Source organism: Episyrphus balteatus, chromosome 3 (assembly GCF_945859705.1).
Source record: "Episyrphus balteatus chromosome 3, idEpiBalt1.1, whole genome shotgun sequence".
In the NCBI taxonomy this organism is placed as follows: domain Eukaryota; kingdom Metazoa; phylum Arthropoda; class Insecta; order Diptera; family Syrphidae; genus Episyrphus; species Episyrphus balteatus.
The window spans coordinates 98,880,533-98,892,925 of record NC_079136.1 but is presented as its reverse complement, the minus strand read 5'-3'; the positions used below and the strand labels follow the sequence as shown (position 1 = coordinate 98,892,925).

The window sequence follows — 12,393 nt, the reverse complement described above, 5'->3', positions numbered from 1 at the left end:
ATTACAGTCTCTGTACGATAAAGTTGGAAACGCCATCCAGTCTTGACGATTTCTTCGGACTGAAGTTATTAATAACTATACGTCAATCTCTTCCGGGGTGTTCGTTCAAGTTCGCGACTGGTTGTGAAATGGAACTTTTGCAGGACTGAAGTCACTGAATATTGTTCTATCCATGTAAGGTAGTATAACTGTCCAGCCTCCAAAGCAATCAATTTTTAATAGATTTGAAATTTTATTACATATTATATTATATGAATTATTTTTCATTGTCTATCAACTTTTGTTTAAGTTTCTGACATAATCCAAATCCATATTTGGTTTCTACGCATTTTTTAAATTGAACAACAATTTGTAGCGAGCACTTCATGCAACATAAACGTGAGAGACCTTCACACATCCATTTTCAGAAGTTACTTCCCAACTATTTTTCAGCTGATAACATTCAACCCCAACAACGACACACTTAATCGAGATTATATCAACATTATCCAATTTGTTAAATAACAATTTTAATATAAAATAAAAACTCATATTATTTCTCCATCACATAGCTACTATAGTTGCACTATAAAATAATAAAAGTACCTATTTACACAAACAATTAGATCTATTTTTACTAAGTCTGCCTTCATTTTATTGAAACTTAAAAGCAATCAACACCAATTTCATTATTATTATTTATTAAAAAGAAAAAAAAAAAATACCGGCCAAAAGAAATGAGGCTTCGGTCCAAAATATGGATAGAAAAACAATTGAATGACCTCTTGGCAAAGCCTACGTGCCAATCGATTTTGCTCGTATTTGAGAAAATAAATCACAATGAGTCATTCGAAATTGGTTTCCGTCCCCGAAAAGTTGCAATTATGTCATGAAAGTGGATTTCCATAAACGGGTTCAGATAGCTCCAATAGTTTACACGACAATTGAAGGTGAATCACTTTGAATTATTTCTATAGCTTAGAGCGTTTCTGGTGCTGTATACTTGCAATGACTGCTGTGTTGGTTGTGATTTGATGATGTCGTGCTATAAATTGTTAACTGGAATGGACGGCAGTTGAAATAAATATTGTACAATTCTACATCCTCAAAGCCTTAATTATGTCCGAAATGATTTATTACTTCAAAGACCAAACTATATAATTTTATAGGTATGAATTCTGAACTATTTTCTTTTTGTTGAGTGGAAAATTCTACTTTTGTGTTAGCATAGGGGTGTTGGATTTTATTTCGTGGGAGGTTTTTGAAGGGTAAATGATGTAGGTATGTTGTTTTGAATGATTTATTTATTTTAATATTTTGACTTTTTAAAAAGGAAGTGATTTTGGAATGCAATAATCTATTGCTTACAGTCGCAATATACATATTTTATGTAGCCTTGTATCTAAATGGCACGATTATTTTACAGAGATATATAAACAATTGGCGCATATTCCATTCTATGTTGAAATTTTTAGGATGAATTTTCGAACTTCATTCTATATTTTTAACTGGTATACCTACCAATTTTTTTTTTTCTTTTTAAAATTTTTATACATAAAAACCTTAAAAAAACCGTACCAATAATTTAAAAAATTTTTGTCACTAAATTGCATGCTTAATTTGGAGTTTAAAACCATTCTAAGAATTGTTTTTGTACTTTTAACAAGACAATTTTACCTTTTTTTAAGTTTTTACTGATAGCCCATTAAAAATAGATTTTTTCAAGGAAAATATTTGTATCAGGCTGATTTTTGGTATACAGCTTGGTGGTTGACAATCTGTTTAAAGTCCTGAAGCTTCCTCTGTCCGCTAGTCGCATTAAAAAAGGTCAAAGGTCACAACATTTTTTATTTTAAAAACGGTAGGTCTTAGACAAAAATTATGTTATACAAAATTGTAGCTGAGACAATTTTACAATTGCCCTACAAAGTTTTCTTGTATCCTGCACCGTTTAGAAATTATATCACTTCAAAGTCACATAAATATATTTTTCTTGATATTTTTATATTATTTGTTATTTTAATCAAATAACATTTGAAATGTAAATGAAAATAGTAAATGAAAACACTGGTCAACAAAATTAAACTTTTTTTTTGTTACAGAAACCAAGGTATACTTTTCTATAGGATTTTGGTGTGCTGATCTCAAATCCGAAGTCAAAAAAATTCTATCACATCACGTTTTTGAGAAAATCCCGTTAAAAAATCGAAAATGCCGCTTTTTACCAGTTTTCGAGATTATTTCTTAGCTTTTGGTTATTTGTTTTAAATAAATTTGTAACGGTTTCTAATAGAACTAAATCTTGTCTTTCTAAATCCGTTTAAATCTTTTAAAAATCTCTTATCTTCTTTGAGAAATCTGAAATTGAAATCAACGTGTTTGGTATATCTCATATTTATTTGCTTTTAATAGTAAATCTCGAAATGTTCTTTGTTTTTAACAAGAAAAAAAATTATATTTTTCTCACTAGTAATTATTTAGTATAAGTATCTGACACGGTCACGCTTTGATGAATCTCACTGCGATTCACCACCTTTGCAAATATAAAAACTTGCAAGATTCTAAATGGGACGTTGTGTCAAAATTTGAAGGCGATTGGCAAAGAACATTTCGAGATTTACTATTAAAAGCAAATAAATATGAGATATACCAAACACGTTGATTTCAATTTCAGATTTCTCAAAGAAGATAAGAGATTTTTAAAAGATTTAAACGGATTTAGAAAGACAAGATTTAGTTCTATTAGAAACCGTTACAAATTTATTTAAAACAAATAACCAAAAGCTAAGAAATAATCTCGAAAACTGGTAAAAAAGCGGCATTTTCGATTTTCTAACGAGATTATCTCAAAAACGTGATGTGGTAGAATTGTTCTGACTTCGGATTCGAGCTCAGCACCCAAAAAACCTATAGAAAAGTATATCTTGGTGTCTGTAACAAAAACCTTGTTGACCAGTGAAATAGGACTTCGGCATTATTCTTTGAACCAGATAGAAAATTATTCGTAGTGTGTGCACAACAATTTATATAAATTTCTACTCGATATATTCCCATTTACCAGTAATATGAATTTGTATCGAAATTATTATTTATTTTCTCGTTTTCATACGTATATAACTTTCCATTTACGAATTCACCAATATGCAATAATGATTGTCACTCGTATGCAATTTATAATTTTAGTTCAGAAAAATCAATATCCCCGACAGCTTCTTATAAAATATTAAATGTATCTCCTGTGCTCGTTTTGCTTGACAGTTTCCTTTAAATATAATATTTATATAGATAGAGAACAGACTTGCGTTCCTGTTCGTACTTGAGTACAAAAAAAATGTCAGTTCTGAAAGAGATAACATATTTGCTTGAAGTTCGATTTAATATATTTTTAAACCAAATATAAAACAGGCAAATAATTTAATTCGTAATGAAAATCAAAGACATTAGTTTCTAACAAATTTTAACATAATTACATAAATTTAAAATAAAAGAACACGTATAAAGTTAATTTTTCACCTGAGTATACATAGAAATGTGTGTTGAATATCCATAATATATGTCTTTCCTGACAAGCCCTACTCCAAGTCAATCTTTTATTATTAAAAGAAAAAAGTATTACAAAAAAAAAACAACAACAACTGCTGCAACCACTTCACTTTAACTTTAAGTCAACTGGAAATAAAAAGCTTTTACGTGTTGGGTGTAAAGTCTGTAGTTGTAGTGCAACAAACTGACATTGGTAATTCTTTTGGGTGAAAAACAACATTATTTTGGTTCAAGAGAAAAATATGAAATTAAATCTTGAACAAAAACGAAATATTTGTGTTTTGTTAAGTAATCATAGACAAGGTTGTTCAAACACATTTGGTGAACTCGATTGTATGATTGAAAGTGATTTGAACTTACCGCGGGATCAAACAAAAATTAAATCAATTATGTTTATGATTTATCTGTACTCTGTCAATATGTTTTGACCTTAATTTTTTTTCATACAACAGATGGAGAACAAGAAAAAATAGATTTCATATTTTTTTTGTTTTTGTTAAGAAAAACAATAAAGTGTCAACAACGGACCGCAACTTCAAACGAAAACAAATTTCATTTATTTACAGAATTAAACACATTTAGAGTAAACACATTTTTTCAAATTTTTCATTTCTGACAACACGTTTAAACTTACCACATTGAAAGAAAAGTCGTAGGTACCCTTTCTAATAATTAAAAAAAATTGTTTTGGCGCCCTCATTTCTACATTATTGTAAATTATGGTCAGTTTTATTATTGTTTACCTCAATAAATATGCCTACACAAAATTCACTAATAGTTTTTTAATAGTCAGAATTGCCAAAATTACGAAATAATAACATAGGTACCGACACATTCACCCAACAAACATTAATAAAATTTAATTTAACTTCTTGCTATATTTTTCAATGTTAAGTTCTATTAAGAGGAGTTATAAACAATCATATTAAAATAATCAAGCAACAGATTCAATTTATCATTTTTTGTTATGCACCAAAGTTATGAGCAATCTGCAATTTAATCTCGATATTGAGATGCAAATAAAGCAAAATACTTCAATTGAAAAAGTACTAATTAAAACAAATATTATGACATCATTTCAATTGAAATGTTTACAATTGGTTGCAATCTTATAAGAAAAATAAATGTAAACAAATCCATCGCCGTCTCTAAACAATTAATTAAACAAATCCAAAAAAAAAAAAAAACACATGCTCAATAAGTTCCTAGGTTTTTTTTTTTGATGTCGTCGATATTATAGAGACTTCAGAGACAGTTCACTTCGTTAGGAATTTGTATGAAAAAAAAAAAACAACTAAACTAAGTAAGGTGAATTGGGTCAATGCTTGGATATTGTTAGAATATTAATCATTCCGGGTAGGTAGGTATTCGACCTACTCGTAATGAAATGCATCTCCAAAGTTTTCTATATTTATAGAAATAAACAAACAAAAAAAAAATGATAATCATCATCATCATCATCAATTTGTTTTGCAATATATTAATTTGTGACTTCCTCTCCGGTAGAATTGAAAAAAGCTCGTGTCTATTAAAAAATATGTTTTTTCGTTATGACCTTAGCAATGAACTTTTTCAAATGTTTTGCACACCATGTTAATGCGAAATTGTTTTTTACTGCGATAACAAAAAAAAATTAGCAATTATTGCAAAATAAAACCGATGAATAACATGAGATGAAGCTTTTAGCGATAATATTTCAATTATATTTCTAAGCTGATAAAAAACTATAAACATTCGGTTTTCAATTTCAGATTTCAGTCGAGAGTTTCAATTAATATTTTTGTTTATATATATATTTTTTTTAAATACCTCTATATCAATAAATATAAATGTTTTGGAAGATATGCAAACAGAATTTATTATATTTAGTATTTATTTTGTCATGATAAAACAATTCTTAGTAATATTTAATATTTATCACATCATTGAAGTTAGTAGTGAAGTCAGTACCTCTGTGAGTTACGTCAGGACCTTGGGAATTGTCTATTTAAGAAGCTTAGATTGACAAAACTTTTTATTTATAGATTTGAAATGCAGTTATAATAATAAACATAAAATTCATTTTTGCAGAAAAATTTAACTTCTTAAGTCTGCGACTTTGTGTCTTTTAAAAAATCGTTTTCGAAATCAGCGAACAAAATCCAAAAATTTTAAAATCGCACGCATTTGAGTATTCTTGTAAAGCGTACTAAAGGATTCTTAAATAGACTTGTTGTATAATATAAACTAAGCCGTAATTAAAAAAAATGAAATTAAAGAAAAAATATGAAAATTAATCTATTGTAGATATCGCCTTTTCCTATCCGAAATTAATTTTTACATTTTGTTCGGTGATGATGCACAACTTTACATGAACAATGAAACCGTTTTGAAAGGTCAACGTTCGAAACGTCGATAAATAATCTACAATCTAGATTCAATAAAGACCCAAAGCCCGCTTAGGATTCAATATTATAAGAAAAAGGTCACGAAGATAGAAATTATTTGTGTTAAGCTTTAAATTTTGTCAATTAAAAAAAAGTTACACATACGCCATAGTGACCCTGATTGTGGTAATTAAAAACGTGTATCATAAAGGATGCTAAGATCTCGGAGTCTTTAAGTACTTATATGATAAGAAGAAAAATTTTTTTCTTGTTAAAAATGTTGAAAATAATTCATAAAACAAAATAGTTTGGTGGAATCATTTGCTGACTAACTTTTTTCATTTGCTGAAAAACTGTCAAAATATTTTGTAGTAGGTACCAGATTAGGATACATGTGTATGTACACATTGTGCGATGCATTTTCGTGATATTTTAGCATGATTTTTGGGTCTATTTTCATTGACACTTTCCTCAGATTTCCACAGTTGATGGTAAAAAAAACGTTGCTTATCCCCAGACGCACCATCATCGTCTCAAATCGAAATGAATGTCTTTGAACTGACGAAGCCATAATCTCTGCAAATTGTTTCCGTTAAAGCGCCATAGGCTGATTCGATTTCTTCAAATTTTAATCGAAAAATAAAGCAATATAGTTAAAAACAAATAACAATTTGCTTAAATTTCACACGTTTTTCAAAGTGATTCTACTGCTAAGGAGTGACTTTTCAAGAGGGGATAAAATCATTGTTTTTAAACTAAGTACGCAATTCTGTTCTCTATATTCCAATATTTAATTTAACCAGTCCAAGTTAAATGAAAATAGCAAACTGATCCCACAAATCGGGATCTGAATTTCAATGACAACTAAAAATGGTACCAAAAATCACTATGTATTTTACTTTAAGTTTTTTTCGATTTTCTGAAAAATGACGAATTGTGTTTTATGCATGTTTGTAAGACCAGACTTTCTATTAACATTAAGAATAAGTTAACAAATGCTTTTTTGTTTTTATTTGTCTTAATCATTTTTCAACACCCTTATCTAATATTCTTAACCTTATTGTTCAAGGACCGTTGTATGCATTACTAACAATTATATTATATTTCGAGTTCAGTAAACAGAGATCTCAATCGATACCATAAATAATTAATTTATCAAATTAACGAAGCTCCGAAACGAATAATTTTCCTTAATAAGTTCATTAATCTTTTATTAATTTGATTACAAATATTCTCTCAATATCTGCAATCTTATGCGCTAATTGCCACTGTAAACAAATGCCATGATCATATAAAAATATTATATTTATTTTATTTATCAGCTTTTCATTTTACTTTATACACACAAACGTGACTTTATACTTGCAAAAAAAAAAATAGAAAATATCACATTTTTAACAACAAAAAGCTTACAACAAAATTTACAAACAATAACTCTATAAAATCCTCTTATCGTAAAATAAAATCAACACAAAGTGTAGACTGACAGGTGACAGAAAAACATGCCCTTGCACTGAACTACAACAACACTGTTTTGTTTCAACGTGTTGGAAAAAATAGTTGTTTGCGCGCGCTCACAAAACAAGGCAATATCTCTCCAAATCATATTCATGGATGAAATCGAAAGTGAATAATCTTCGCACCTTAACATTGTTTCTGTTTCACAGATCACAGTTCAATGAGCTCTCTCTCAGGTATCAAGCCTACAGGGCCATTGGTGTATAACTTATAATTTTTAAATAAACATTGAAGCGAAGAGCTTCGTCTCAGACAAGATGCTAGTTTGAACCCAACTATAGAAGCAGACAACACAAAGAAATCAAGGCCCAAACAAGCAACGCTTGCGATTCTGCGCGCGACTTGATTGTTGGGAGAGCTAAGCTTCTCTTTCTTTGTACATGCCTTTATTCACCAACACTAGGTTAAGGTACAAAAATAGTCAAGAAAGAAGCGTTGCAAGTTTGCAACCTGGTAAGCAAGTTTAAACTTCTCGGATGAAAAGACGAAGCCATTTGTTAGTGGCTTTGCAGTTTGCAGAATATAGTCTTTACTGCCTTAAAAGTAATCAATGCAATCAAGTGCATGAAAAAATTTAATCGAAGTTGTTCTCAGGTACTGTATTTTCAGTCTTTGCCTTTAAAAAAACTATCAAATTTTTAAGATTTAACTAAAATCTGAATATACAAGATCATGTGTTGAAAAATTTAACCAAATATCTATACCATCTATAACTTGTTTTGCAACACTACTTCTTGGGCTCTTTGGTATGTGCAATGCGCTGCGCATGCTTTACGTGCAGCCATGCATGAAAACTACTACCTTGCTGAGGCTGGATAAATCAGCCTGAATCACTTTTCGATTGAGGCAATATCTGTTGAAATATTTTGTTGTGGGATGGATGAATAAACTGCAGTTTATGAAGGCTAATTATAGATTTGTCAAACTTTAAATTTTTAGGTAGGTACTTAAGTTATGAAATATGTGTTGCAAGCGTTTTTTTATTATTTAAATCGCGAAGTAAGTTTGTACTTTAACCGCAGCGTTTGCTTTTTTTGTTAATGAAGGAATTCAAATACCGGACAGTAGAGATTCTGAAATTTTACGCAATTTAATTTTATTATTAATTTTATAAGAAATGTTAAAAATTCTTGTTGATTTTGAAATTACGGAAAACCCTTTTAAAGGGTCTTACTCTCCAAATGAAGTATGTATGTCATTTGATTTCTTATAAAAAAAAAGAATTTTTGGAATTTTATTTTTGAAAATTATTGGAGTGGCTTAAAAAAAAATTCAAAAAATATTTATATTTATATTATAATATATGAAAGAATTAATTTTTCAAAAAAAAGGTAAAAATTTTAATACTTTTCAAAAATCCAAAATTGATTGATTATATTTTTCAAAAAATTTGTTTAAGTGGCTAACGAGAAAAATTCAAGAAAACGGTTCTATGGAAGGTAACGTTAATAACGCTCACAAAAATATTTCTTTTCTGTATCAAAAGTAGGACTTTTTCACATACTATATGATACGCTATCTATAATTTACTGTTTGAACAAATTCGACATTTAAAAATCTTCAATTTGACTGGCAGATAGGATTTTAGTTTACTTACTTAAAACTTAAAACTGGAGGAGCTGGACTTTAATTTAAGCTTTACTTTCGATTTTCAATAAACTTTAAATTAAACAAATTTTAAACTCGACTTCTTGTTAAACAAAAGTGAATGAGCTAGCCCTAAAGTACTTGGTTTTGTAATTGAAGTAGCTAAGATTTTTGAAATTGTTAATATAAAAAAATCGCAATAGAAACAAAAAAAAAATAAAACATTACTGATTCGAAGAAAAAAAAAGCAAGTTTTAAAAGAAGTTTGAGGTCCAAATTATTAAGCCATTTAATTTTTGTTTTAAGCTACAAATTTAGAAAAAATAAAACACAAAAATGAACAGTAAAAAATTTAATGCAATTTTGAAGGAGTGATTAGTCTATACCTGAAACTAAACTTTCAAAAACTAAAAAAAAGTACCGTTTATAATGATTAAAAGAAAAAAGAATTAATATTTGTTACAAGAAGTTCACATAATTTTTTTTTTGAAATCGCAAGAATCGTTTTTTTTTAGAAATAGAAATTTATTAATATATATCTCCTAATTATTATTAACAATTTGGGGTTTGGCCCGTCCAAGGGGGGGGGGGAGGGGGCGTTCAAATATAGCTAAATCTACCGTTAGGTGGTTTTTCTTCACCCATCTCCCGCTGAACCTGAGATGTGCTTTTAAGGTTTTTCAATACACTATTCTATAAATGCTCAGGCGTGTTATAAATAAATAAATAAATTAAAAAAATAATAAATCTTACGTATGTATCTAATAAGGTTGATTGTTTTTAAGAATAATAATTACGTAACTAATAAAACAAAAAATAAAAAAATAATGCACCTGTGAAGCACACGCGCTTTATGGTAGGTTAATCAATAGTGTCAACAATTGGTCTTATTACCCTACAGCAAAGCCAAAAGAAGTATGGTGTATGTTCATGTGTTCAATAAAAATTTCTAAAATATTAATTGTATTTTGACAAATGAAAAATCTTTGGAAGCGACTTGATCGTGCACTAGTTATTGGCTTTGTTACGTCAAATTTTTGAATGTTCACTTGTGCAGTAAGTAACTTATTTAATCCCAAAACTATGCACACAAGATTTTCTTCAATCAACTTTGTCACAAATTGGTCGAATTGATCCAAAATGAAATTTGATCGCCATTGATTCACCATTTTTGTATTTGATAACCGATCATCTTGAAACAAAATTACACGTAGGTTTTTCGAATTGTCAAAACACGATGTTAGTTTACATGCTGGAAAAGCTAAATTTTTTTACTCAAATGAGTCTGAGTTTTAAAAGTTACATACTTCAAAAATTCACATAATAATCTGAAAATGATTTATTTGAATAACAAAAAAAAAAATTGATTTATATTCGATGGAATAAGGTGCTTAACGCCGAGCAAGACCTACTTTTTTACTTGCTCATCATCATCAGCTATAATAATCTACTCTTCATTATTAAAAGTCATTGACCAGTCAAAAGTTGGCACAACATTCCTAAACAGCTATACAAATCCACAAAAATTTAGAACAAATTAATTGCTATAATATAACTTAAATAATTTAATCATTTAAACTTCTGTCAAAAATGTAAACCCCATTGCGATTATTTGCAATGAAAAGCACTTCCTGTTTCCAGTTCACGTGTAGCCATATTTGTATTATGTTTTCTTTTATTAAAAGCAGGTTATACATCGATCTCCATTTAAATATAGCTCTCCTCTCTTTTTCTAACTCTCTCTCTAATGCTCAACCATGCATTCACTTCAATTTAAAGTTTATTACAGAGCAAAATAATAAAACCAACAAAATAATCAAACCAACACACGTGCTTAATAAAAAAAAGCTTTCCACTATATAGCTCTTTTAAACTCTCTCTCTAACAAGCTTAGTTTAATGATAAATTCTCGCTGCAAACATTTCTCAAACAAAGATCAACGATCGCTTGAAGCTCCCCAACATAAGCTTTTTCTGTCGATTTGTTTCTGTGATAAGCTCACATTCATCTTCGATCATGCAGTTCTTGTATCTTGGTATGTGTGTTAAAACTCCAAGTTGTTATTTCCAAGAGACCATCACAAAAGCCCACACCATGGACCACAAAAAAGTCAGAAGCAAAGCTTCAGCATGCAAAAGTGAAGACATTAACTCATACTACAATACCAGCTTCTTCAGAAGCAAGAGGCAAGGGGCTGAAATAAAGTTACACAAACACATAAACAACCACGACGGCGACGACGATCGATATGAACCCCATCGTATATTTCTTTCTGTTTGTTGTTGCTTTGGGGAGCACTCTTTTTTTTTATATCTTTTTTGTTTTTGTTGTATTTCGTTCGATGTCATACTAACAAGTCGTAGCCACAGCAGAGCCGCTTTCTGACGCTTTTGCGGAGAAATTTTCGATCAGTTTATATTTTTCATTTGCACCGATCGCTAGCATTTGCGCATAATTAATGCACCGTGCGTGGTTTAGTTTTTGAAGAAAAACACAAAAAATTACAAAAAAAGCTACCTACTATTTCTGCAAACTTCCGAAATATCACAGAATTCCTTCCTTTTCTTGTCAAAAATAAAAACAAAAAAAAATTATAATTCTTGTTTCTCCTGCGAGGTGAAATTGTATCAATTTTTTGTCGTTCCTTTGGCCTGTGTCTTTATTTTTAACAACAACAACAAAACTGACCAAAAGTGGAACACGAACAAGTGAATCGGTTTGGCGCGGGTTCTGTTTAACTTTCGATTTCATTTCGAAATTTTGTTGTTCGAATTTTTCTTTTTCTTCGTTTGGTTGCATTCGTTCGTTGTCTTTTTTCTCTTCATCTTCTTCGACTTCTGTTATTTTTCGTTTGTGTGTAAAACTCGTGCAGTTTTTTTCTTCTTTGTTTTGCATCTATCCCCCAAAAATTTTAATAAGTTTTGTGTAATTTTCCCCCTTGAATAGAAAAAAAATTGAAAATTTTGATTTGTGTGTGTTAAAGCTGAAAAAGTGCATTGTGTGGTGAAAATTATTGAGAAAAAATAAAAGGAAAAATTCAAATTTGGTAAATGATTTTGTTATTGTGTATTTTGGCTGAGATGTGACTTTTTCCTGTTTCCCAAAGAAAAACGGTTTCAACATTGTAGTTTTGTAAAAAGGTTTGTTAATTTTATTTCTTTCAAACATTATCGCAAATCGTTCAAAAATTGTGTTGCAAATGATTTATTTTTGCAAAAAAGAAATTTCTCTCTTTTTTAATAATTTGAATAAAAAAAAAGTTGTACCATCTCTATATCTAACGGGGTCCATTTAAACCGGATTATATTATGGCTGCAACATAAAATCTGCAAACAATATACCTAATTCCACTGACAAAATTTTTTGTTTTGCCTTGTTTCTTGTCTTTTTTTTTTTGTGT

At 29.3% G+C, this 12,393-nt stretch overlaps 1 protein-coding gene across 15 annotated transcripts in view; it reads left to right on the top strand.

Annotated features, from left to right (window-relative positions):
* The window catches only part of LOC129916930 (TLD domain-containing protein 2), a 217,877-nt gene that overhangs the window by 69,752 nt on the left and 135,732 nt on the right, over nucleotides 1-12,393 (top strand). For 2 of the 15 annotated variants that reach the window (XM_055997154.1, XM_055997153.1), the window contains exon 1: nucleotides 11,325-12,133. The exons of 4 other annotated variants lie outside the window; for them this stretch is intronic. The gene's annotated coding sequence lies outside the window, so the exon portion shown is untranslated. Of the gene's footprint in view, nucleotides 1-11,319; nucleotides 12,134-12,393 lie in introns of those variants that run through there. 9 more of the 15 variants (XM_055997151.1, XM_055997152.1, XM_055997156.1 and 6 more) reach the window with 9 other exon arrangements.